This window comes from Cebus imitator, unplaced genomic scaffold, assembly GCF_001604975.1.
Source record: "Cebus imitator isolate Cc_AM_T3 unplaced genomic scaffold, Cebus_imitator-1.0 Scaffold768, whole genome shotgun sequence".
Lineage (NCBI taxonomy): Eukaryota > Metazoa > Chordata > Mammalia > Primates > Cebidae > Cebus > Cebus imitator.
The window spans coordinates 415,314-439,171 of NW_016108083.1; the positions used below are offsets into that span (position 1 = coordinate 415,314).

The 23,858-nt window shown below is 38.2% G+C and overlaps 1 protein-coding gene and 1 non-coding gene across 2 annotated transcripts in view; one reads left to right on the forward strand and one right to left on the reverse strand.

Annotated features, from left to right (window-relative positions):
- The window catches only part of LOC108297061 (lanC-like protein 3), a 107,140-nt gene that overhangs the window by 13,312 nt on the left and 69,970 nt on the right, over positions 1-23,858 (reverse strand). The gene's annotated exons all lie outside the window — the stretch shown is intronic.
- Positions 6,049-6,190, forward strand: LOC119469685. The gene has a single exon (XR_005198520.1). It is a non-coding gene; the product is annotated as a U4 spliceosomal RNA (small nuclear RNA).

The following is a 23,858-nucleotide window of genomic DNA, read 5'->3' on the forward strand; positions in this document are numbered from 1 at the left end:
GACACGTGGGGCTCCTCCGCTGGGAATCTCCTGGTGTGTGAGCAACAAAAATTGATCTGAAAGTGTGGCGTCCTCTCGTTCTCTGCTCTTTCAGTGGGAGCTGCAATCCCGAGCTGCTAGTGATCAGCCATCTTGGATCTCTCTCCGTCTCCTGATTTTTTAATGATCACCATTCTAACTGTCATGAGATGGTATCTTAATATAGTTTTGATTTGCATTTCTCTGATGACCAGTGATGATGAGCTTTTTTTCATATGTTCATTGGCTGCATAAATGTCTTCTTTTGAGAACTGTCTGCTCATATCCTTTGCCCACTTTTTGATGGGGTTGTTTTTTTCTTGTAAATTTGTTTCAGTTCTTTGTAGATTCTGGATATTAGCCCTTTGTCAGATGGGTAGCTTGCAAAAAATGTTTTTCCCATTCTTTTGGTTGCCAGTTCACTCTAATGATAGTTTCTTTTGCTGGGCAGAAGCTCTTAAGTTTAATTAGATCCTATTTGTCTATTTTGGCTTTTGTTGCCATTGCTTTTGGTGTTGTAGTCATGAAGTCCTTGTCCATGCCTATGTTCTGAATGGTATTCCCTAGGTTTTCTTCTAGGGTTTTTACAGTGTTAGGTCTTATGTTTAAATCTTTAATCCATCTGGAGTTAACTTTTGTATAAGGTGTAAGGAAGGCATCCAGTTTCAGCTTTCTCAATATGGCTAGCCAGTTTACCCAACACCATTTATTAAATAGGGAATCCTTTCCTCATTGCTTGTTTGTGTCAGGTTTGTCCAAGACCAGATGGGTGTAGATGCATGGCATTACTTCTGAGGCCTCTGTTCTGTTCCATTGGTCTATATCTCTGTTTTGGTACCAATACAATGCTGTTTTGATTACTGTAGCTTTGTAGTATAGTTTGAAGTCAGGTAGCATGAAGCCTCCAGCTTTGTTATTTTTGTTTTGGATTGTCCTGGCTCTGCTGGCTCTTTTTTGGTTCCATATGAAATTTGAGGTGTTTTTTCCCAATTCTGTGAAGAAAGTCAATGGTAGCTTGATGGGGATAGCATTGGATCTATAAATTACTTTGGGAAGTATAGCCATTTTCACAATATTGATTATTCCTAACCATGAGCATGGAATGTTTTTCCACCTGTTTATGTTCTCTCTTATTTCCTTGCACAGTGATTGGTAGTTCTCCTTGAAGAGGTCCTTCAAATCCCTTGTTAGTTGTATTCCTAGGTATTTTATTCTCTTTGTAGCAATTGTGAATGGGAATTCACTCATGATTTGGCTGTTATTGGTGTATAGGAATGCTTGTGATTTTTTTTTGCATTGATTTTATATACTGAGACTTTGCTGAAGTTGCTTATTGGCTTAAGAAGTTTTTGGGCTGAGATGATGGGGTCTTCTAAATATACAATCATGCCATCTGTTATGCCAACATGACTTTCTCTTTTCCTAATTGAATACCCTTTATTTCTTTCTCAAGCCGATTGCCCTAGCCAGAACTTCCAATACTATGTTGAATAGGAGTGGTGAGAGAGGACATCCTTGTCTTGTACCAGTTTTCAAAGTGAATGCTTCCAGTTTTAGCCCATTCAGTATGACATTGGCTATGGGTTTGTCATAAATAGGTCTCATCATTTTGAGATATGTTCCATCTATTCCTAGTTTATTGAGAGTTTTTAGCATAAAGGGCTGTTGAATTTTGTCAAAGATCTTCTTTGCATCCATTAGGATAAACGTGGTTTTTTGTCTTGGGTTCTGTTTATGTGATGGATTACATTTATTGATTTGCATATGTGGAACCAGCCTTGGATCCCAGAGATGAAGCTGACTTGATCGTGATGCATAAGCTTTTTGAAATGCTGTTGGATTTGGTTTACCAATATTTCATTGAGGATATTTGCATCAATTTTCATCATGTACATTGGCCTGAAATTTTCTTTTTTAGTTATGTCTCTGCCAGGTTTTGGTAACAGGATGATGATGGTCTCATAAAATGAGTTAGGGAAGATGTCCTCTTTTTCTATTGTTTGGAATAATGTCAGAAGGAATGATATCAGCTTCTCTTTGTATCTCTGGTAGAATTTGGCTGTGAATCCATCTGGTCCTGGACTTTTTTGTTTGGTAGGCTATTAATTGCTGCCTCAATTCAAGAATTCATCTTCTTCCTGGTTTAGTCTTGGGAGGGTGTAAGTATCCAGGAATTAATCCATTTCTTCTAGATTTTCCAGTTTATTTGCATAGAGGTGTTTATAATATTCTCTGATGGTAGTTTGTATTTCTGTGGGGTCAGTGGTGATATCCCCTTTATCATTTTTTATTGCATCTATTTGATTCTTCTTTCTTTTCTTCTTTATTAGTCTGGTTAGCAGTCTATCTATTTTGTTGATCTTTTCAATAAACCAGCTCCTGAATTCACGGATTTTCTGAAAGGCTTTTTTGTCTCCTTCAGTTCTGCTCTGATCTTAGTTATTTCTTGTCTTCTACTAGCTTTTAAATTTGTTTGATCTTGCTCTTCTAGTTTTTTTTAATTGTGACATTAGACTGTCAATTTTCTATCTTTCCTAATTTATCCTGTGGATATTTAGTGCTATCAATTTCCCTCTACACACTGCTTCAAATGTGTCCCAGAGATTCTGGTACATTGTGCCTTCACTTTCATTGGTTTCAAATAACATCTTTATTCCTGCTTCATTTCATTCTTTATCCAGTAGTCATTCAGGCGCAGGTTTTTCAGTTTCCATGTAGTTGTCCAGTTTTGAGTAAGTTTCTTAATCCTGAGTTCTCATTTGTTTGCACTGTGGTCTGAGAGAATGTTATGATTTACGTTCTTTTGCATTTGTCGAGGAGTGTTTTACTTCTAATTATGTGGCTGATTTTAGAATAAGTTTGATGTGGTGCTGAGAAGAATGTATATTCTGTGGATTTGGGGTGGAGAGTTCTGTAGATGTCTATTAGGTCCATTTGGTCCAGATCTGAGTTCAAGTCCTGGATATCCTTGTTAATTTTCCGTCTGGTTGATCTAATATTGACAGTGCAGTGTTAAGTCTCCCACTATTATTGTGTGGGAGTCTCATTCTCTTTGTAGGTCATTAAGAACTTTCTTTATATATCTGGGTGCTCCTGTATTGTGTGCATATATATTTAGGATAGTTAGTTCTTCTTGTTGCATTGTTCCCTTTACCATTGTGTGATGCCCTTCTTTGTCTCTTTTGATCTTTTTTGGTTTAAAGCCTGTTTTATCAGAGACTAGAATTGCAAACTCTGCTTTTTTGCTTTCCATTTGCTTAGTAAATCTTCCTCCATCTCTTTATTCTGAGCCTATGTGTGTCTTTGCACGAGATGGGTCTCCTGAATACAGCACACCAATAGGTCTTGACTCTTTATCCAGTTTGCCAGTCTGTGTTTTTAGTTGGAGAATTTAGCCCATTTACATTTAGGGTTAATGTTATGTGTGAATTTCATCCTGCCATTATCATGCTAGCTGGTTGTTTTGCCTGTTAGTTGATGCAGTTTCTTCATAGTGTTGATGGTCTTTACAATTTGGTATGTTTTTGCAGTGGCTGGTACTGGTTATTCCTTTCCATGTTTAGTGCTTTCTTCAGAAGGTCTTGTAAGGGAGGCCTAGTGGTGACAAAATATTTCAGCAGTTGCTTGTCTGTAAAGGTATTTATTTCTCTTTTGTTGATGAATCATAGGTTAGCTGAGTATGAAATTCTGGGTTAAATTTTTTTTTTTTTAGGATGTTGAATATTGGCCTGTACTCTCTTCTGTCTTGTAGAGTTTCTGCCAAGAGATCTGCTGTGAGCCTGAGGGGCTTTCTTTGTGAGTACCACAACCTTTCTCTCTGGTTTCCCTTACCATTTTTTTCCTTCATTTCAACCCTGTTGAATATGACAATTACGTGTCTTGGGGTTGCTCTTCTCAAGGAGAATCTTTGTGGTGTTCTCTGTATTTCCTGAATTTGAATGTTGGCGTGCCTTGCTAGGTTGGGGAAGTTCTCCTGGATAATATCCTGAAGAGTGCTTTCCAAATTGGTTTCATTCTCCCCATTACTTTCAGGCACACTGATCAAACAGAAATTTGGCCTTTTCACATAATATCCTATTTCTTGGAGGCTTTGTGCATTTCTTTTCACTTTTTGTTCTTTAATCTTGTTTTCTCACTTTATTTCATTGAGTTGATCTTCAGTCTCTGATATATTTTCTTCCACTTGGTTGATTCAGCTATTGAAACTTGTGTATGCTTCACAAAGTTCTTGTGCTGTGCTTACAGCTCCATCAGGTCATTTATGTTCTTCTCTACATTGGTTATTCTAGTTAGCATTTCATCTAACCCTTTTTCAAGGTTCTTAGCTTCCTTGCATTGGGTTAGAATATGTACCTTTAGCTTGGAGAAGTTTGTTACTATCCACCTTCTGAAGTCTGTTTCTGTCAATTCATCAAACTCATTCCCCATCTAGTTTTATTCCCTTGCTGGTGGGGAGTTGTAATCCCTTGGAGGAGAAGAGGTGTTCTTGTTTTTTGAATTTTCAGCCTTTTTGCACTGGTTTCTTCCCATCTTCATGGGTTTATCTACCATTGGTCTTTGAAGTTGGTGACCTCTGTATGTGGTCTCTGAGTAGACGTCCTTTTTGTTGATGTTTAAACTATTTATTTCTGTTTGTTAGTTTTCCTTCCAAACAGTCAGGTGCCTCTGCTGCAGGTCTGCTGGAGTTTGCTGGAGGTCCACTCCAGACAGTGCTTGCCTGGGAATCACCTGCAGAACAGCAAAGATTGCTGCCTGTTTATTCCTCTGGTAGCTTCATCCCAGAGGGCTACCCACCAGATGCCAGCCAGAGCTCTCCTGTAAGCGGTCTCTGTCAGCCTGTACTGGGAGGTGTGTCCCAGTCAGGAAACATGGGGGTTACAGAGCCACTTGAGGAGGCAGTCTGTCCCTTATCAGAGCTCAAACACCATGCTGGGAGACCCACTGCTCTCTTCAGAGCTCTCAGGCAGGGATGTTTAAGTCTGCTGAAGTTGTATCCACAACCACCCCTTTTTCCAAGTACTCTGTCCCAGGAAGATTGGGGCATTATTTATAAGTCCCTTATGGGCTGCTACCTTTTTTGAGAGATGCCCTGCCCAGTGACAAGGCAGCCTAGTGACACAGTTTGTCTACAGAGGCACTGCTGACCTGCTGTGGGCACCACACCATCACTATGTAAACTTCCCAGAGACTTTGTTTACATCAGTGAAGGTAAAATCACCTACTCAAGCCTCAGCAATGGTGAAGACCCCTCCCTCCACTAAGCTCAAACGTCCCAGGTCAAGTTTAGACTGTCGTGCTGCTTGCGAGAATTTCAAGTCAGTGGATCTTAGCTTGCTGATCTTTGTAGGGGTGGGACCCACCAAGCCAGATCACTTGCCTCCCTGGCTTCTGCCTTGTTTATCAGGGGAGTGAACAGTTCTGTCTTGTTCATATTCCAGGTACCACTGGGGTATGAAAAAAAACTGCTGCGGCTAGCTCAGTGTCTTCCCAAATGGCTGCCCAGTTTTCTGCTAGAAACTCGGGGTGCTGGTCTTGTAGGCACTGGAGGGAATCTCCTGGTCTGTGGGTTGTGAAGACCATGGGAAAAGCAAAGTATCTGGGCCAGAGTGCCAGAGTGCTGGGAAAAGTCCCTAATTGCTTCCCTTGGCTAGTAGTGGAGTTCCCTGGCCCCTTGTGCTTCCTGGGTGAGGTGATTCCCCACCCTGCTTTGGCTCACCCTCCTTGGTCTAACCAGTCCCAATGAGATGAACCAGGTACCTCAGTTAGAAATGTGAAAATCACCTGCTCTCTGCATCACTCTCGATGGAAGCTGCGCACTGGAATAGTTCCTATTCGGCCATCTTGCCAGCAATCCGGCAATTTTTTTACTATACATTATTTCTAAAGTTGTTAAAAATATGAAATAACTCTCTCCCATGAAATACTCCGATATAATGAGGATCACATCCTTTTCCTATTTCACTTTTCTTATCTTTATATTCGATTTGTGGCTATATATGCAGATATCCTTCAAATTAGAAATATAGCCAGAGGCTTGCACAGTGGCAGTATTGTAGCCAATGAGGTTTAATCCGAGGCATAATTATTGCTAATTGAAAACTTTTCCCTATACCCCACCATGATGACTTGAAATATAGTCAGCAATGGCAATTTTTGACAGTCTCTATGGAGACTGAATTTAAAAAAAAAAAAAAAAAAAAAAGAGAAGAAAAGAAAAGAAATATAGCCAGAGGGTTTTCTTCCCAATAAATTGCATTTTAAATGAATATTAATATGAGTAACTTTTTAACCTCTTTTATTTCAGACATTTTAAACATATGGCAGAGTAGATATAATAGCATAATGAACATTCATATTTCCATCAAACAGCTTCATCAAATGGCCAACATTGCTTTATCTATTTTTCCAACTTTGTAATCATCTTGAAACAAACACCAGACATCTAAAATTTCTTCTGTGAATACTTTAGAGTGTATCTTTCACAGACTATCATTTTTTAAAACATAACAACAATATCATTATAATCTCAAATGTTAATAATCACTGTATACCATCAAATATTTAGCCACTAATCAAATTTCCACAGTTTGGTTGGATTTCTTTTATTTAATATCTCTACAACATTTTTTTGTAGGTTCCGTCTCTCACTTTCATTCTTCAGTTTATTTATTGAAGAACCTTGACCATTTATCATGGAACATTTTCTATACATTAGATTTTGCTGATTGCATTCCTATGTTTCTTTGTCTCCTGTGCTTTCCACAAAATAATATACTAAGAGACTAGGTTTTATATTATTTTTGGCTAAAATGCATATGGCTGATTTTAATTTTCTTTCCTGTACCATATCTGAAGGCATTTAACAAGGGGTTGCTTTTTGTTTTGAGATTAATTAATACATTTAAGTGTTGGCACCTTCACCTAGTCATTAAAAAATTTTCCATGTGGTTTTCACTTAATGCTATCAGCAGCCATTCATATTTATTATAAAGATCCATTAATTACAAAGATTTTAACCTCTATTGCAATGGGGCAATATTCCAATTTAATTACTATCCTTTAATAATTTAATAAATGTAAATAAGTTATAATTATTTTCATTTCTTCTTTCAGGAAATTCCATTTTAAGAACTTTGCATTATACTTCATAGTACTTGTTTAAAATTATTGTAAGAGAGTTGTCTTTTTGTCTCTGCATGAAACTGTTTGGTTGTGTTCTTACCAAGGAGAGTTTTATTTCCATTTTAATGATAAGCTCTTGAGGGCAGGTAACATCACATCTCATATTTATTTTTATCTGGCACCTCTCAAGATGTACTTTACATTGCAGACATTCAAGAAAGTCTTGTTAATTTGGATGGTTAGAATGCTTTGGCACCTGCCAACCTGATCTTTGGGCCATTTCCTCTACCCTACTCCTCCTCCAAGTATGGCCCTGTTCATCATTTTTACCACATCATGTGGGATTAGTGAAAAGTCATTGATTGATAGTTGGTGTTTTTGTATTAGGTTCTACCTCACTTTAGAAAGTAACTGTTGATATTTTAAATTCTGACACAGAAAGATCTACTTGTGCTGGTGTCTGCTATTCAATTAGAGTCAATCCATTTTCAACAAAGCTTTTAAAAAGGCAGAGATAATTGCTGATGTTAGTTGCTACTAACTACTAATGTTACTTACTACACAGTAGTATTTTACTCATTTATATAAAGGAACTTTGCAACATCTTTCAAGCCCCTATTATAATAAATTTATCTGAAAATGATTTTCAGGAAAGGAATACGTTGAGTCATTGTGTGATTAGTACATCTACAACATTTACACAGGGGTTTACACCAAAAGGCAGTAGTATTTATTACTGCTAAAATGAAATCAAAGACATTACTTTAAGGAGCTTATGGTCCACTCTGGGAGACAGAATCTATGGTGATAAACAAATGATAATGCATATATAATGGAATAGTCAGGATAAGAAGAACACTGTTAGAGCTCATTGAGATTATTATAATTATTATAAGTCACTTGAGACTTTACCTCAGGAGAAATCAGTAAAAAAATTTCTCCTCATCTCAGCTTCTAGAAGTGGTTATTATATTCCATGGATCTGCAATGGCAGAATTTAGATCAAATTTTTATTAAAAGTTCAGATGGGACAAAAATGCCACATATGGATAGAAATTTCCAGTTTTCCAACGATAGATGACATCCGTTTTTAAGACAGTTTTAGTATGAGTAAGTCACTTTGAAAGGTTATAAAAAACATATGTCATAAGCTTACTCAGAATCTGACTAAATTAATAACAGTATTTTCTAGGCTTTGATGACAGGTTATTCTTGGGAAACTGCCACCACAGCACCTAACAATTCAATTTCATGATTAGTACTCCAGATTGAGAGCTACAGTCAGTTTTGTTCTATTCCTATTTGGGGTCAAAACTAAATAAGAAATGGCAGTTGCATTTTAATTTCAGGTAACATTTTAGAAAAGATTTAAGAAACTTGATTAATGAGAACACAGATTTATTTGATTCAATTATTAGGAGGTTTGTTTTTATCTTTTTCATGTTTTAAGCAGGTACTAAATAATCCTGTCAACCTGTTATAAGACATTTATAAATGGCATTACATAGACTTACACGTCTCTTGAACATGATAAAGTACTTATAATAAATTACTATGGAAAGGCAGTGCCATTACTCACTCAATAAATGTTAATAACATTTACCAAAATTTATTTTAAAGCAGAAAGAAAAAAATAGGTATTTCATTTTGAAAATAAGGATTTTATTATTTGCAGATTCTCAGCTCTAGACTTAGTTAAATCTTTGCCTCTTAAAAATTCTTGTATTTTTTGGCTTTAATGTAGATGAACATGCTTGAGATCTACAAAAATCTAGTTTCTAGAGTGCAAAAGTTTTTCAAAATATAAGTGGAGTAGAAAAATTGAAACTGGATTGTATATTACAAAGCACTCTCTGTACTAGTTAACCAGGAATGTATCTAAATATTTATTCACTTTCCAATGTAGTACATTTATGCCATCTTCTGGCAATAGTTTCTCAAGCTGGGAATATTCAAATTAACAAGCATCAAAATAATTTAATATTTCCTTACAAAGTCACTAGCTGACATTCTTTAAATAGTAGGAAGGCCTGTACAATTAGAACAAGGCTACAATAGTGGCTCTCTTTAGTAAACAGAGATAAGGTGATAGTACAAAATCAGTGTTATGTTAGTTGGATAGTCTCAATATATCAGAACAGATCTAAACATTCACAAAACATGTAAAAGTTAAACATTTGGAAAACACTAAAGTGTTCATAAAGAGATGGAGTAATGACAACTCTATTTGACACAGAGCTAATAGAAATATAACTTGGAAAACTGAATGTTAGTGCCTCTCCAAATTCATATGTTGAAACCCTAATCCCAAATAATATGGCATTTAGAGATGGTTCCTTTGGGTGGTAATGAGATAAGTACTTTTCTTTTTCCTTTTTTACTTTCTGATTTTTGTGGGTATATAACAGATGTATACATTTATGGAGTGCATGAGATACTTTGATGCAAGTATGCAATGCAAGATAATCACACCATGGAGAATGGGTTATCCATCCTCTCATGAATTTATCCTTCAAGTTACAAACAATCCAATTATACTCTTTGTTTTATATATATATTTTATATATATATATTATATATATAAAATATATATATATTTTATATACATATAAAATATATATATATATTTTATATATATATATATATATATATATATATATATATTGCATTTTAGGTTCTGAGGTACATGTAAAGAACATGCAGGATTGTTGCATAGGTTATTTTTAAATGTACAATTAAGTTATTGACTATAATCACCCTATTGTGCCATTAAATAGTAGATATTATCCATTCTTTCTATTTTTTTTTTTTGTATCTATTAACCAACCTCACCTCCCCACTCAGTTCCCAACCACCCTTCCCAGCCTCTACTAACCGACCTGGGCAATTGATGGGCATTTGGCTTGGTTCCAAGTCTTTGCTATTGTGAACAGTGCCACAATAAACATATGTGTGCATGTCTTTATAGAAGAATGATTTATAATCTTTTGTGTATATACCCACAGTAATGGAATTGCTGGGTCAAATGATATTTATAGTTCTAGATCTTTGAGGAATCACTAGACTGACTTCCATAATGGTTGAACTAATTTACACTCCCACTAACAGTGTAGAAGTGTTCCTATTTCTCCACATCCTCTCCAACATCTGTCGTCTCCTGATTTTTTAATGATTGCCATTCTAACTAGCGTGAGATGGTATTTCAATGTGGTTTTGGTTTGCATTTCTGTAATGGCCAGTAACGATGAGTTTCTTTTCATGTTTGTTAGCTGTATATTTTTTGAGAAGTATCTGTTCATATCCTTTGCCCACTTTTTGATGGGGTTGTTTTTTTCTTGTAAATTTGTTTCATACCCTTGTAGATTCTGGATATTAGCCCGCTGTCAGATGGGTAGATTGAAAAATTTTCTCTCATTCTGTTGCTTGCCAGTTCCCTCTAATGATAGCTTCTTTTACTGTGCAGCAGCTCTTTAGTTTAAGTAGATTCCATTTGTCTATTTTGGCTTTTGTTGCCATTGCTTTTGGTGTTTTAGTCATGAAGTCCTTGCCCATACACGTCCTGAATGATGTTGCGAACGTTTTCTTCTACATTTTTTATGGTATTAGGACTTACGTTTAAATCTTTAATCCATCTGGAGTTAATTTTTGTGTAAGGTGTAAGGAAGGGATCCAGTTTCAGCTTTCTGCATATAGCTAGCCAGTTTTCCCAACACCATTTATTAAATAGAGAATCCTTTCCCCATTGCTTATTTGTGTCAGGTTTGTCAAAGATCAGATGGTTGTAGATGTATGGCATTACTTCTGAGGCCTCTGTTCTGTTCTGTTGGTCTATATCTGTTTTGTACTAGTACCATGCTGTTTTGCTTACTGGAGCCTTGTAGTATGGTTTGAAGTCAGGTAGCCTGATGCCTCCAGCTTTTTTTTTTTTTCTTTAAGATTGTCTTGGCTATGTGGCTTTTTTTGGTTCCATATGAAATTTGAGGTGTTTTTTTCCAATTCTTTGAAGAAGGTCAATGGTAGCTTGATGGGGATAACATTGAATCTATAAATTACTTTGGGCAGTATGGCCATTTTCATGATATTGATTCTTCCTAACCATGAGCATGGAATGTTTTTCCTTCTGTTTGTGTCCTCTCTTACTTCCTTGTGCAATGGTTTATAGTTCTCCTTGAAGAGGTCCTTCCCATCCCTTGTTAGGTATTTTATTCTCTTTGTAGCAACTGTGAATGGGAGTTCACTCAAGATTTGGCTCTCTTTAAGTCTGTTATTGGTGTATAGGAATGCTTGTGATTTTTGCACATTGATTTTGTATGTTGAGACTTTGCTAAAGTTGCTTATCAGCTTAAGGAGATTTGGGGCTGAGACAATGACGTCTTCTATATATAATCATGTCATCTGTAGAGACTATTTGACTTCCTCTTTTCCTAATTGAATACCCTTTATTTCTTTTTCTTGCCTGATTGCTCTGGCTAAAACTTCCAATACAATGTTAAATAGGAATGGTGAGAGAAGGCACCCTTGTCTAGTGCCAGTTTTCAAAGGGAATGCTTCCAGTTTTTGACCATTCAGTATGATATTGGCTGTGGGTTTGTCGTAAATAGCTCTTATTTTGAGATACATTCCATCAGTTTCTAGTTTATTGAGAGTTTTTAGCATAAAAGACTGTTGAATTTTGTCAAAGGCTTTCTCTGCATCTATTGAGATGATCATGTGTTTTTTGTGTTTGATTCTGTTTATGTGATAGATTACATTTATAGATTTGTGTATGTTGAACCAGCCTTGCATCCCATGAAAGAACCGACTTGTTTGTGATGGATAAGCTTTTTGATGTGCTGTTGGATTTGGCTTGCCAGTATTTTATTGAGGATTTTTGAATCAATGTTCATCATGGATATTGGCCTGATATTTTCTTTTTTAGTTGTGTCTCTGCCAGGCTTTGATATCAGGATGATGTTAGCCTAATAAAATGAGTTAGGGAGTATTGCCTCTTTTTTTGTTGTTCGAAATAGTTTCAGAAGGAATGGTATCAGCTTCTCTTTGTACCTCTGGTAGAATCTGGCTGTGAGCCTGTCTAGTCCTGGACTTTTTTTGGTTGGTAGGCTATTAATTGCTGCCTCAATTTCAGACCTTGTTATTGGCCTATTCAAGAATTCAACTTCTTCCTGGTTTAGTCTTGGGAAGCTATAGGTGTCCAGGAATTTATCCATTTCTTCTAGATTTTCCAGTTTATTTGCATAGAGGTGTTTATGGTATTCTCTGATGGTATGCTGTATTTCTGTGGAAATGGTGGTGATATCCCCTTTATCATTTTTTATTGTATCTATTTCATTCTTCTCTCTTTTCTTCTTTATTAGTCTGGCTAGCAGTCTGTTTTGTTGATCTTTTCAAAACACTAGCTCCTGCATTCATTGATTTTTTGAAGGGTTTTTTGTGTCTCTATCTCCTTCAGTTCTGTTTGTAGTTATTTCTCATCTTCTAGCTTTTGAATTTGTCTGTTCTTGCTCCTCTAGTTCTTTTAATTGTGATGTTAGGGTGTGAATTTTCAATCTTTGCTCATTTCTCTTGTGGGCATTTAGTGCTATGAATTTCCCTCTACACACCGCTTTAAATGTGTCCCAGAGATTCTGGTACATTGTGTCTTCATTCTCATTGGTTTCAAATAATATCATCTTCATTTCTGCCTTCAATTCATTCTTTATCCAGTAGTCATTCAGGAGCAAGTTGTTCAGTTTCCATGTAGTTGTGCAGTTTTGTGTGAGTTTCTTAATCCTGAGCTCTCATTTGATTGCACTGTGTTCTGAAACTGTTTGTTATGATTTCCATTCTTTTATATTTGCTGAGGAGTGTTTTACTTCTAATTATGTGGTTGATTTTAGAATAAGTTCGATGTGGTGCTGAGAAGAATGCATATTCTGTGGATTTTGGGTGGAGAGTTCTGTAGATGTCTATTACATCTGTTTGGTCCAGATCAGAGTTAAAGTCCTGGATATCCTTGTTAATTGTCTGTCTCGTTAATCTGTCTAATATTGATAGTGCAATGTTAAAGACTCCCACTGGGAGTCTCATTCTCTTTGTATGTGTCTAAGAACTTGCTTTATGTATCTGGGTGCTCCTGTATTGTGTGCATATATATTTAGGATAGTTAGCTCTTCTTGTTGCATCGATCCCTTTACCATTACGTAATGCTCTTCATCTTTTTAAATGTTTGGTGGTATAAAGTCTGTTTTATCAAAGATTAGGATTGTGATCCCTGCTTTTTATTTATTTTTGCCCTCTATTTGCTTTCTAAATCTTCCTCTATCCCTTTGAGCCTATGTGTGTCTTTACAAGTAAGATTCGGCTGCTGAATACAGCACACCAATGGATCTTGACTCTTTATCCAAATTGCCAGTGTCTGTCTTTTAATTGGGGCATTTAGCCCATTTACATTTAAGGTTAATATTGTTATGTGTGAATTTGATCCTAGCTGGTTGTTTTGCCCATTAGTTCATGCAGTTTCTTCATATTGTTGATTGTCTTTACAATTTGGTATGTTTTTTCAGTGAATGGTACTGGTTGTTTCTTTCCATGTTTAGTGCTTCCTTCAGGAGGTCTTTTAAGGCAGGCAAGTTTTCAAGCCTCTCTTGCCCCCCACTTGAAAACAGACTCAGAGCTGTTGGGGGTAGTAGGACATGGTGAGGTTAAGCCCGTCCCTTCAGTTTGCATGAGAGCTGGCTGAGGTCTGTGATTGCCAACTTTCTCTAATTTACTTGAAAACCTGCATGACTGAGCAGAGGCAGCCATAATCCTCCTCCTTATACAACTCCTGTGACTTGGGAATTCTTACCCCATTCCCCATAGCATCTGCAGCAAGATCTGTTCAAGGAAAGTCTGAGCTCTGACACGCCTAGCCCTGCCCCCACCTGATGGTTCTTCTCTGTCCACTGTGGCAGCCAAAGACAAAGGGCATATAATTTTGGGAGTTCTAGGGCCCTGCCCACAACCAGTCCCTCTCCACCTTACTATAGCTGATGCTTTTAGAAAGTACCACCTCCTGCCATGAGGCCAACAAGCACAAGTGTAGAGCATTAAACCACCAAAGCTAAGGGCACTCAGAGTCCATTGCACCCTCTACCACTTCCACCATAACAGGCACTGGTATCCACAGTTGGGAGACCCATAGATGGTTCACATCACAGGACTCTCAGCAGTTGCTTGTCTGTAAAGGATTTTACTTCTCCTTCACTTATGAAGCTCAGTTTGGCTGGATATGAAATTCCAGGTTGAAATTTTTTTTCTTTATGGATGTTGAAAGTTGGCCCACACTCTTTTCTGGCTTCTAAGGTTTCTGTCAAAAGATCCACTGTGTGTCTAATGGGCATCCCTTTCTGGCTAACCCAACCTTTCTCTCTGGCTGCTCTTAGCATTTTTTCCTTCATTTCAATGCTGTGCTTTTGATGATGCGGCTTGGGGTTGTTTTTCTAGAGGATTATCTTTGTGGTGGTCTCTGTATGTCCTGAATTTGAATATTGGCCTACCTTCCTAGGTTGGGGAAGTTCTCCTGGATAATATCCCAAACAGTGTTTTCCAACTTGGTTTCATTCTCCCCATCACTTTCAGGCACACCAATCAAACATAGATTTGCTTTTTCACATTATCCCATATTTATTGGAGGCTTAATTTATTTATTTTCACTCTTTTTCCCCTAATCTAATCTTCTCACTTTATTCCATTGAGTTGATCTTCAATCTCTGATATCCTTTTTCCCACTTGATCAATTTGGCTATTGAAATTTGTGTGTGCTTCATGAAGTTCTTGCGCTGTGTTTTTCAGCTCCATCAGGTCATTTATGCTCTTTTCTACACTGATTATTCTAGTTAGCATTTCATATAACCCTTTTTCAAGGTTCTTGACTTCCTTGCATTGGGTTAGAACATGCTCCTTTAGTCCAGAGAAGTTTGTTTTTACCCACCTTCTGAAGCCTGCTTTTAATTCATCAAACTTATTCCCCATCCAGTTTTGTTCCCTTGCTGGTGAATTATAATCCCTTGGAGAAGGGAATTCTGGTTTTTTGAATTTCCAGACTCTTTGTGCTGGTTTCTTCCCACCTTTATAGATTTATCTACCCTTGATCTTTGAAGTTGGTGACCTTTGAATGGGGTCTGAGTGGATATCCTTTCTGTTGATGTTGAAACTTTTTCTTTCTATGTGTTAGGTTTCCTTCTAACAGGCACCTCTGCTGCAGGTCTGCTGGAGGTCCACTCCAGACACTGCTTGCCTAGGAATCAACTGCAGAACAGCAAGGATTGCTGCCTATTTATTCCTCTGGTAGATTCGTCCCAAAAGGATACCTGCCAGATGCTAGCCACAGCTCCTCTCTCAAGGTGTCTCTCAGCCTCTTCTGGGAAGTGTCTCCCAGTCAGGATACACAGGGGTCAGGGAGCCACTTCAGGAGGCAGTCTGACCCTTATCAGAGCCTGAACGCTGTTCTGGGAGATCAGCTGCTCTCTTCAGAGCTGCCAGGCAGGGAAGTTTAAGTCTGCTGAAGCTGTACCAACAACTTCCCCTTTTCCCAGGTGCTCTGTGCCAGGAACATGGGGGCTTTATAAGTACTTGATGGGTTGCTGCCTTTTTCAGAGACACCCTGCCAAGTGAGGGGGGAGTCTAGTGACACAGTCTGCCTTCAGAGGCCTTGCTGAGCTGCTGTGTGCTCCACCCAGTCACTGTGTAAATACACAGGCAAGGTTAAAACTGCCTACCCGTGTCTCAGGAATGGCTGATGCCCCTCCCCTCACCAAGCTCAAACATCCCAGATCAAGCTCAGACTGCTGTGCTGGCTACAAGCATTTCTAGCCAGTGGATCTTAGCTTGCTGGTCTTTGTGGGGGTGGGACCTGCCGAGCCAGATCACTTAGCTCCCTGGCTTCAGTCCCCTTTTTCAGAGCAGTAAGTGATTCTGACTTGCTGGCTTTCCACGCACCACAGGGGTATTGAAGAAGGAAATTAAATAATAGCAATAATAGTAAAAACGAAACCTTAAAATTTCTAGTTGCTATATAATTAAGTACCTTTTGCTATGTTGTGTACTGTTTAATATAAAATCTAAGCCCCAGCTCTGCTTAAAATTAACTCCCCATAGAACCTACCTTATCTGTTCTCCCAACATTCTCAGCAAAGTCCCCAGGCATCTGAAGACTCCTGTATTTCTTGGTGACCAGCTGCAAGGTCGCAGGGCAAGATAACACCCAGAGAATGTACAATGCATTTCTCAAAATGCTATTTTTCAAATGTAATGTACATCACAAACACATTACAAATTAATTAACTGTTCTTTGTTCTCGCTTCTATAATCCTGTTAGCTGCTACATCATCCTGGGTGTAAAAATAGTGCCCCATTTTCCTTCTCCTTGGGATGCTAATCTGCTGAGCTGGTGGCCACTTTAATAAAATCCTTCTGTTTCACCCATAGGTCTCTGTTGTCTCCTGAATACTCTGCAACAGTATGGAAAAAAAAAAAAAAAAAGCTGCAGCTAGCTCAGTGTCTTCCCAAATGGCTGCCCAGTTTTACGCTGGAAACCTGGGGCTCTGGTGTTGTGGGCACCGGAGAGAATCTCCTGGTCTGCAGGTTGTGAAGACCATGGGAAAAGCACAGTATCTGGGCCAGAGTGCTGGGAGAAGTCCCTAATGGCTTCTCTTGGCTAGGAGAGGGAGTTCCCCAACGCTTTGTGCTTCCTGGGTGAGGCGATGCCCCACCCTGCTTCAACTTTCCCTGCTTGTGTTGTACCCGCTGCCTAACCAGTCCCAACGAGAAGAACCAGGTACCTCAGCTGGAAATGCAGAGATCACCCACCTTCTGCATCGCTCTTGCTGGGAGTTGCACACTGGAGCTCTTCCTATTCAGCCATCTTGCCAGCAGTGATCAATTTTCTAATTAGAAAAATAACTCAGATACTTAGGAGATAACCTGGATTTTAGTTACATTTGTAGATTTTTTTTTCAGATTACTTACTTTCAAGGTTTTAACACTGCTTCCCCTACAGTTAACTAGAAAGTTTTAAAAAATCATGTGTCACCTTTATGAAATCATACCAAAGCATTCCAAAGTTTTCCACCTTTTCTCTCTAGTTTTAATTGCTTCTAAAATATTGGTTAAATTATGCAATTATCAGAATATGTGAAAATACTATGAACTGATATTATAACAACAAATACAAACTACTCCTGTTAAACTTTCATCTCCATAGATGAGTGGGACAACAACAAAGTAGCCTGCTAACATTTTATCTTGCGTATTCCCTGAGCAGTGGCTTGCTTTACAGAGACAGTGGAGAATATTGGTTAATTTAGTGTGTCGTTAAGTAGATATGTTTTTGTTAAATGAGGTCATGATATAAAGTATTACAGTAGAAAACCCGAACTAAAAGGCACAGGTTACTTGACATTATGTCTCACTTAATTGTCCAGGACTTCAGTTATCTCGCTGTTTAATAGCGATAATAACTGTACACACTGAGGGAGTATTCTGGCCTAGGGAATCTCTTTGGATTCCTTGGTATGGTGATAGAGGAAAAGGGAAGGGGGAGGAAAACACACTTACAGTGCATTTTTAAAACTTTGCATATATTATGTAATACAATGGTATCGCTAGATATCACAAGGTGCTCATTTTACTCAATGCTAATTTAGTGGTTACTGCTATAAAACAAGGACATATTTACAGCACAACAGATGGTTGAAATAATGGCATCTTTTGAACTGGTTATAACAAAATAATTTTTTTTAATTTTACATGACAGAAATCTTCATTGATACTTTGTTAATATAATGGTCTTGTCTTATACATTTTTTTTCTGTTTTAGTATTGAGATCATGCTTTACCAAATGTTAACTTTGTTTTTTTGTAAATACTTCTAAATCTGAAATATTAAGTCTCAAGGTGAAGAGAAGGGAAATTCCAAAAGAATAAAAGGGTGGAGGATTGCTGGCAACATGTCTGAATAGGAACAGCACCATTGTGCAGATACCAGTGAGATCAATGCAAAAGGCAGGTGATCTCCACATTTCTGAGGTACGTGGTCATCTCATTGGGACTGGTTAGACAGTGGGTAAGGAGGGTAAGCTGAAGCAGGGTGGGGCATCGCCTCACCCAGAAAGCTCAAGGTGCTAGGGGAACTCCGTTCCCTCTCCTAGCCAAGGGAAGCCATTAGGGACTGTCCCCTGCACTCTGGCCCAGATACCGTGCTTTTCCCACAGTCTTCACAACCCACAAACCAGGAGATTCCCTACAGTACCTACAATACCAGGGCCCTGGGTTTCCAGCACTAAACAGGGTGGCCATTTGGGAAGACAACAAGCCAGCGTCAGCAGTATTTTTTTCATACCCCAATGATGCCTGGAACATAAATGAGATAGAACCATTCACTCCCGAGCCAGGGAGCCACGTTATCTGGCTCAGTGGGTCCCAACTCCATGAAGACCAGCAAGCTAAGATCCACTGGCTTAAAATTCTGGCAGCCAGCACAGCAGTCTGAGCTAGACCTAGGACATTCAAGCTTGGTGGAGGGAAGAGCATCTGTCATTGCTGAGGCTCAAGTAGAAAGCTTTAACTTCACCGTGTGAATGAAGTTGCCAGGAATTTCAAACTGGGCAGAGCCCATGGCAGCACAGCAAGGGTGCTGCAGGCAGACTGTGTCACTAGGCTCCCTCCTCATATGGCAGGGCATCTCTGAAGAAAGGTAGCAGCCCATCAGTGACTTATAAATAAGCCCCCTCCTACCTGGCACAGAGCACCTGGCAAAAGGGGAGGTTGTGGGAACAGCTTCGGGAGAATTAAACATCCCTCCCTGGCAGCTCTGAAGAGAGCAGCAGATGTCCCAGCACAGTGTTCAATCTCTGATAAGGCTCAGACTGCCTCCTCAAGTAGCTTCCTGACCCCCATGCAGGAGACACCTCCCAGTAGGGATTGACAGACACCTCATAGAGGAGAGTTCTGGCTGGCATCTGGCAGGTGCCCTTCTGGGATGAAGCTACCAGAAGAAGAAAGGCAGCAATCTTTGCTGTTCTGCACCCCCTTTTAGTGACTCCCAGACAAGTAGGGTTTGGAGTGAATCTCCAGCAAACTGCAGCAGACCTGCAGCAGAGGTGCCTGACAGAAGGAAAACTAACAAATAGAAAGAAATAGTTTGAACATCAACAGAAAGGACATCAACTCAAAGAACCCATTCACAGGTCACTGATTTCAAAGACCAAAGGTAGATAAATCCATGAAGATGGGAAGAAACCAGTGCAAAAAGGCTGAAAATTCCAAAAACCAAACGCCTTTTTCACTCCAAGGGATCACAACTCCTCGGTATCAGGGGAACAAAACTGGATGGAGAATGTGTTTGATGCATTGATAGAAGCAGGCTTCAGAACATGGGCAATAACAAACTTCTCCAAACTAAAGAAACATGTTGTAACCCAATACAAGGAAGCTAAGAACCTTGAAAAAAGTTTAGACAAAATGCTATCTAGAATATCCAGTTTAGAGAAGAACACAAACAACATGAAGCTGAAAAACACAGCATGAGAACTTTGTGAAGCACACACAAGTTTCAATAGCCAAATCAATCAAGTGGAAGAAAGTATATCAGAAATTGAAGATCCACTCGATGAAATAAAGCAAGAAGACAAGAATAGAGAAAAAACAGTGAAAAGAAATGCATAAAGGCTCCAAGAAATATGGGATTACATGAAAAGAATCTACATTTGATCAGCTTACCTGAAAGTGATGGGAAAAGTGAAACCAAGTTGAAAAACACTCTTCAGGATATTATCCAGGAGAATTTCCCCAACCTAGCAAGGCAGGCCAACATTCAAATTTAGAAAATACAGACAACACCACAAAGATAATACTCAAAAAGAACAACCCCAAGACACATAATCATCAGATTCACAACAATTGAAGAAAAAAATGCTAAGGACGGCCAGAGAGAAAGGTTGGGTTATCCACAAAAGAAGCCCATCAGACTCAAAGTGGTTCTCTCTGCAGAAACCCTACAAGCCAGAAGAGAGTGTGGGCCAATATTCAACATTCTTAACGAATTTTCAACCCACAATCTCATATCAAGGCAAACTAAGCTTCATAAGTGAAGGAGAAATAAAATCCTTTACAGACAAGCAACTGCTGAGAGATTTCGTCACCACCAGCCCTGCCTTACAAGACCTCCTGAAGGACACACAAAACATACATGTAAAGGAACAACCAGTACCAGCCACTGCCAAAACATACCAAATTGTAAAGACCATCAATACTATGAAGAAACTGCATCAATTAATGGGTAAAATAAATAACCAGCTAGCATCATAATGGCAGGATCAAATTCACACATAACAATATTAACCTTAAATGTAAATGAGATAAATGCCCTAATTAAAAGATACAGACTGGCAAATTGGAGGAAGAGTCAACACCTATCAGTGTGCTGTATTCAGGAGACCCATCTCACGTGCGAAGACAAACATAGACTCAAAATAAAGGGATGTAGGAAGACTTAACAAGCAAATGGAAAGCAAAAAAAGCAGGGGTTGCAAACCTAGTCTCTGATAAAACAGACTTTAAACCAACAAAGAGCAACGGAGACAAAGAAGGGCATTATATAATGGTAAAGGAATCGATGCAACAAGAAGAACTAACTATCCTAAATATATATGCACACAATACAGGAGCACCCAGATACATAAAATGAGTTCTTAATGACCTACAAAGAGAATGAGACTCCCACCAATAATAGTGGGAGACTTTAACACCCCATTGTCAATATTAGACAGATCAACCAGATGGAAAATTAACAAGGATATCCAGGACTTGAACTCAGATCTGGACCAAATGGACCTAATAGACATCTACAGAACTCTCCACCCCAAATCCACAGAATATACATTCTTCTCAGCACCACATCAAACTTATTCTAAAATCAGCCACATAATTAGAGGTAAAACACTCCTCGGCAAATGCAAAAGAATGTAAATTATAACATTCTCTCAGACCACAGTGCAATCAAATTAGAACTCAGGACTAAGAAACTTACTCAAAACCACACTATTACATGGAAACTGAACAACCTGTTCCTGAATGACTACAGGTTAAATAATGAAATGAAGTAGAAATAAAGATGTTTTGAAACCAATGAGAATGAAGACACAACATACCAGAATCTCTGGGACACATTTAAAGCAGTGTGTAGAGGGAAATTTATAGCAATAAATGCCCACAAGAGAAAGAAAGATCTAAAATGGACACCCTAATGTCAGAATTAAAAGAACTAGAGGAGCAAGAACAGACAAATTCAAAAGCTAGCAGAAGACAAGATATAACTAAGATCAGAGCAGAACCAAAGGAGATAGATAGAGACATAAAAAACCCTTCAAAAAAATCAATGAATCCAGGATCTGTTTTTTTGAAAAGATCAACAAACTAGATAGTCTGGCTAGTGGTCTATCTATCTAATAAAGAAGAAAAGAGAGAAGAATCAAATAGATGCAATAAAAAATGATAAAGGGGATATCACCACCAATCCCACAGAAATACAAACTACCATCAGAGAATACTGATAAACACCACTATGCAAACAAACTGGAAAATCTAGAAGAAATGGATAAATTCCTGGACACTTACATGCTCCCAAGACCAAACCAGGAAGAAGTTGAATCCCTGAATATACCAATAATAAGGTCTGAAATTGAGGCAGCAATTAATAGCCTACCAACCAAAAGAAGTCCAGGACCAGACGGCTTCATAGCTGAATTCATGAAAAAGCTGATACCATTCCTTCTGAAACTACTCAAAACAATATAAAAAGAGGCAATACTCTTTTTATGTGGCCAGCATCATACTGATACCAAAACCTGGCAGAGACACTAGCAAATCAAATCCAACAGCACATCAAAAAGCTTATCCATCACGATCAAGTCACCTTCATCCCAGGGATGTAAGGCTGGTTCAACATAAATAAATCAATAAACATAACCCATCACATAGACAAAACCAATGACAAATACTACATAATTATCTCAATAGATGCAGAAAAGTCCTTCTACAAAATTCAACAGCCCCTTTTGCTAAAATCTCTCAATAAACTAGGTATTTATGGAACATATTTCAAAATAATAAGAGCTGTTTATGACAAACCCACAGCCAATATCATACTGAATGGGCAAAAACTGGAAGCATTCCCTTTGAAATCTGGCACAAGACGAGAGTGCCCTCTCTCACCACTCCTATTCAACATAGTATTGAAAGTTTTGGCCAGGGCAATCAGGCAAGAGAAAGAAGTGTATTCAACTAGAAAAATAGAAAGCCAAATTGCCTCTGTCTGTAGATGACATTATTGTATATTTTAAAAACCCCATTGTCTCAGTCCCAAATCTCCTTAAGCTGATAAGCAACTTCAGCAAAGTAACAATAACCAAAACAGCATGGTGCTGGTACCTAAACAGATACATAGACCAATGGGACAGAACAGAGTCCTCAGAAATAACGCCACACATCGACAATCACTTGATCAAGCCTGACAAAAAGAAGCAATAGAAAAGGATTCCCTATTTAATAAATAGTGTTGGGAAAACTGGCCAGCCATATGCAGAAAGCTGAAACTGGATCCGTTCCTTATATCCTATACAAAAATTAACTCCAGATGGGTTAAATATTTAAATGTAAGGCATATAATCATAAGAACTCTAGTACAAAACCTTGGCAATATCATTCAGGACATAGGCATGGGCAAGGACTTCATGACTAACATACCAAAACTAATGGCAACAAAAGCCAAAATAGACAAATGGGATCTAATTAAACTAAAGAGCTTTTGCACAGCAAAAGATCATTAGAGTGAACAGGCAACCAACAGAATGAGAAAATTTTTGCAATCTACCCATTTGACAAAGGGCTAATAATATCCAGTATCTACAAAGAACTGAAACAAATTTATAAGAAAGAAACAGACAACCCCATCAACAAGTTGGCAAAGTATATAAACAGGCACTTTTCAAAAAGACATTTATCCAGCCAATGAACATACCAAAAAAACCCTCACATTTCAGCCAACTGACCTCTTTTTCAAAGAGACCAATTACCAGTTGTTGGTGAAATAATTTTGAATTCTTCACTCTTTAGCATTCATATGGCTTCTTTCCATGCCAGGTTTTGTATTTTTATTTATTCAATATTTTTCAAAACTTTTCATTCTAATAGAATCATTGTCAAATTGATTACTGGGTGTTCAGTGAACTCTAACTCAATCTAGATTAACTTTGCTACTTCTGACCTCTTTGCATTTACACAATTGTTATAATAGCATCGTTAATGATTACCACCACAATTACCCTCCTTTGTGTACATATTCTACTTCTGTCTTACATTATTCTGATACTTCCCAGAAGGGAATACAATGAGGCAAGAAACACCTTACAAGACTAAGTAGTGAAGCATTAATGGGTAAGATGAAAAACTCAGGTATGAGTTTTGGAAAAACATTTGAATTGTGAAGAAAAAAGGGAGTGGGGAAAAAGCCACTTACGTGATTGGCTTTGACAATAAAGAAGCTTGATTGAGAGTGGAGATCAAGGACAGAGTCTGTGTTTTACACTACAGATTTAGCAATTATATGTCGCAAATTTGGCAAAACATGCTTGATATTTAATATTTTGTCTAGTTTTTCCTTCAGAACACTTAGTGTGTCAGACCCTGTGTCCTAAAATTGG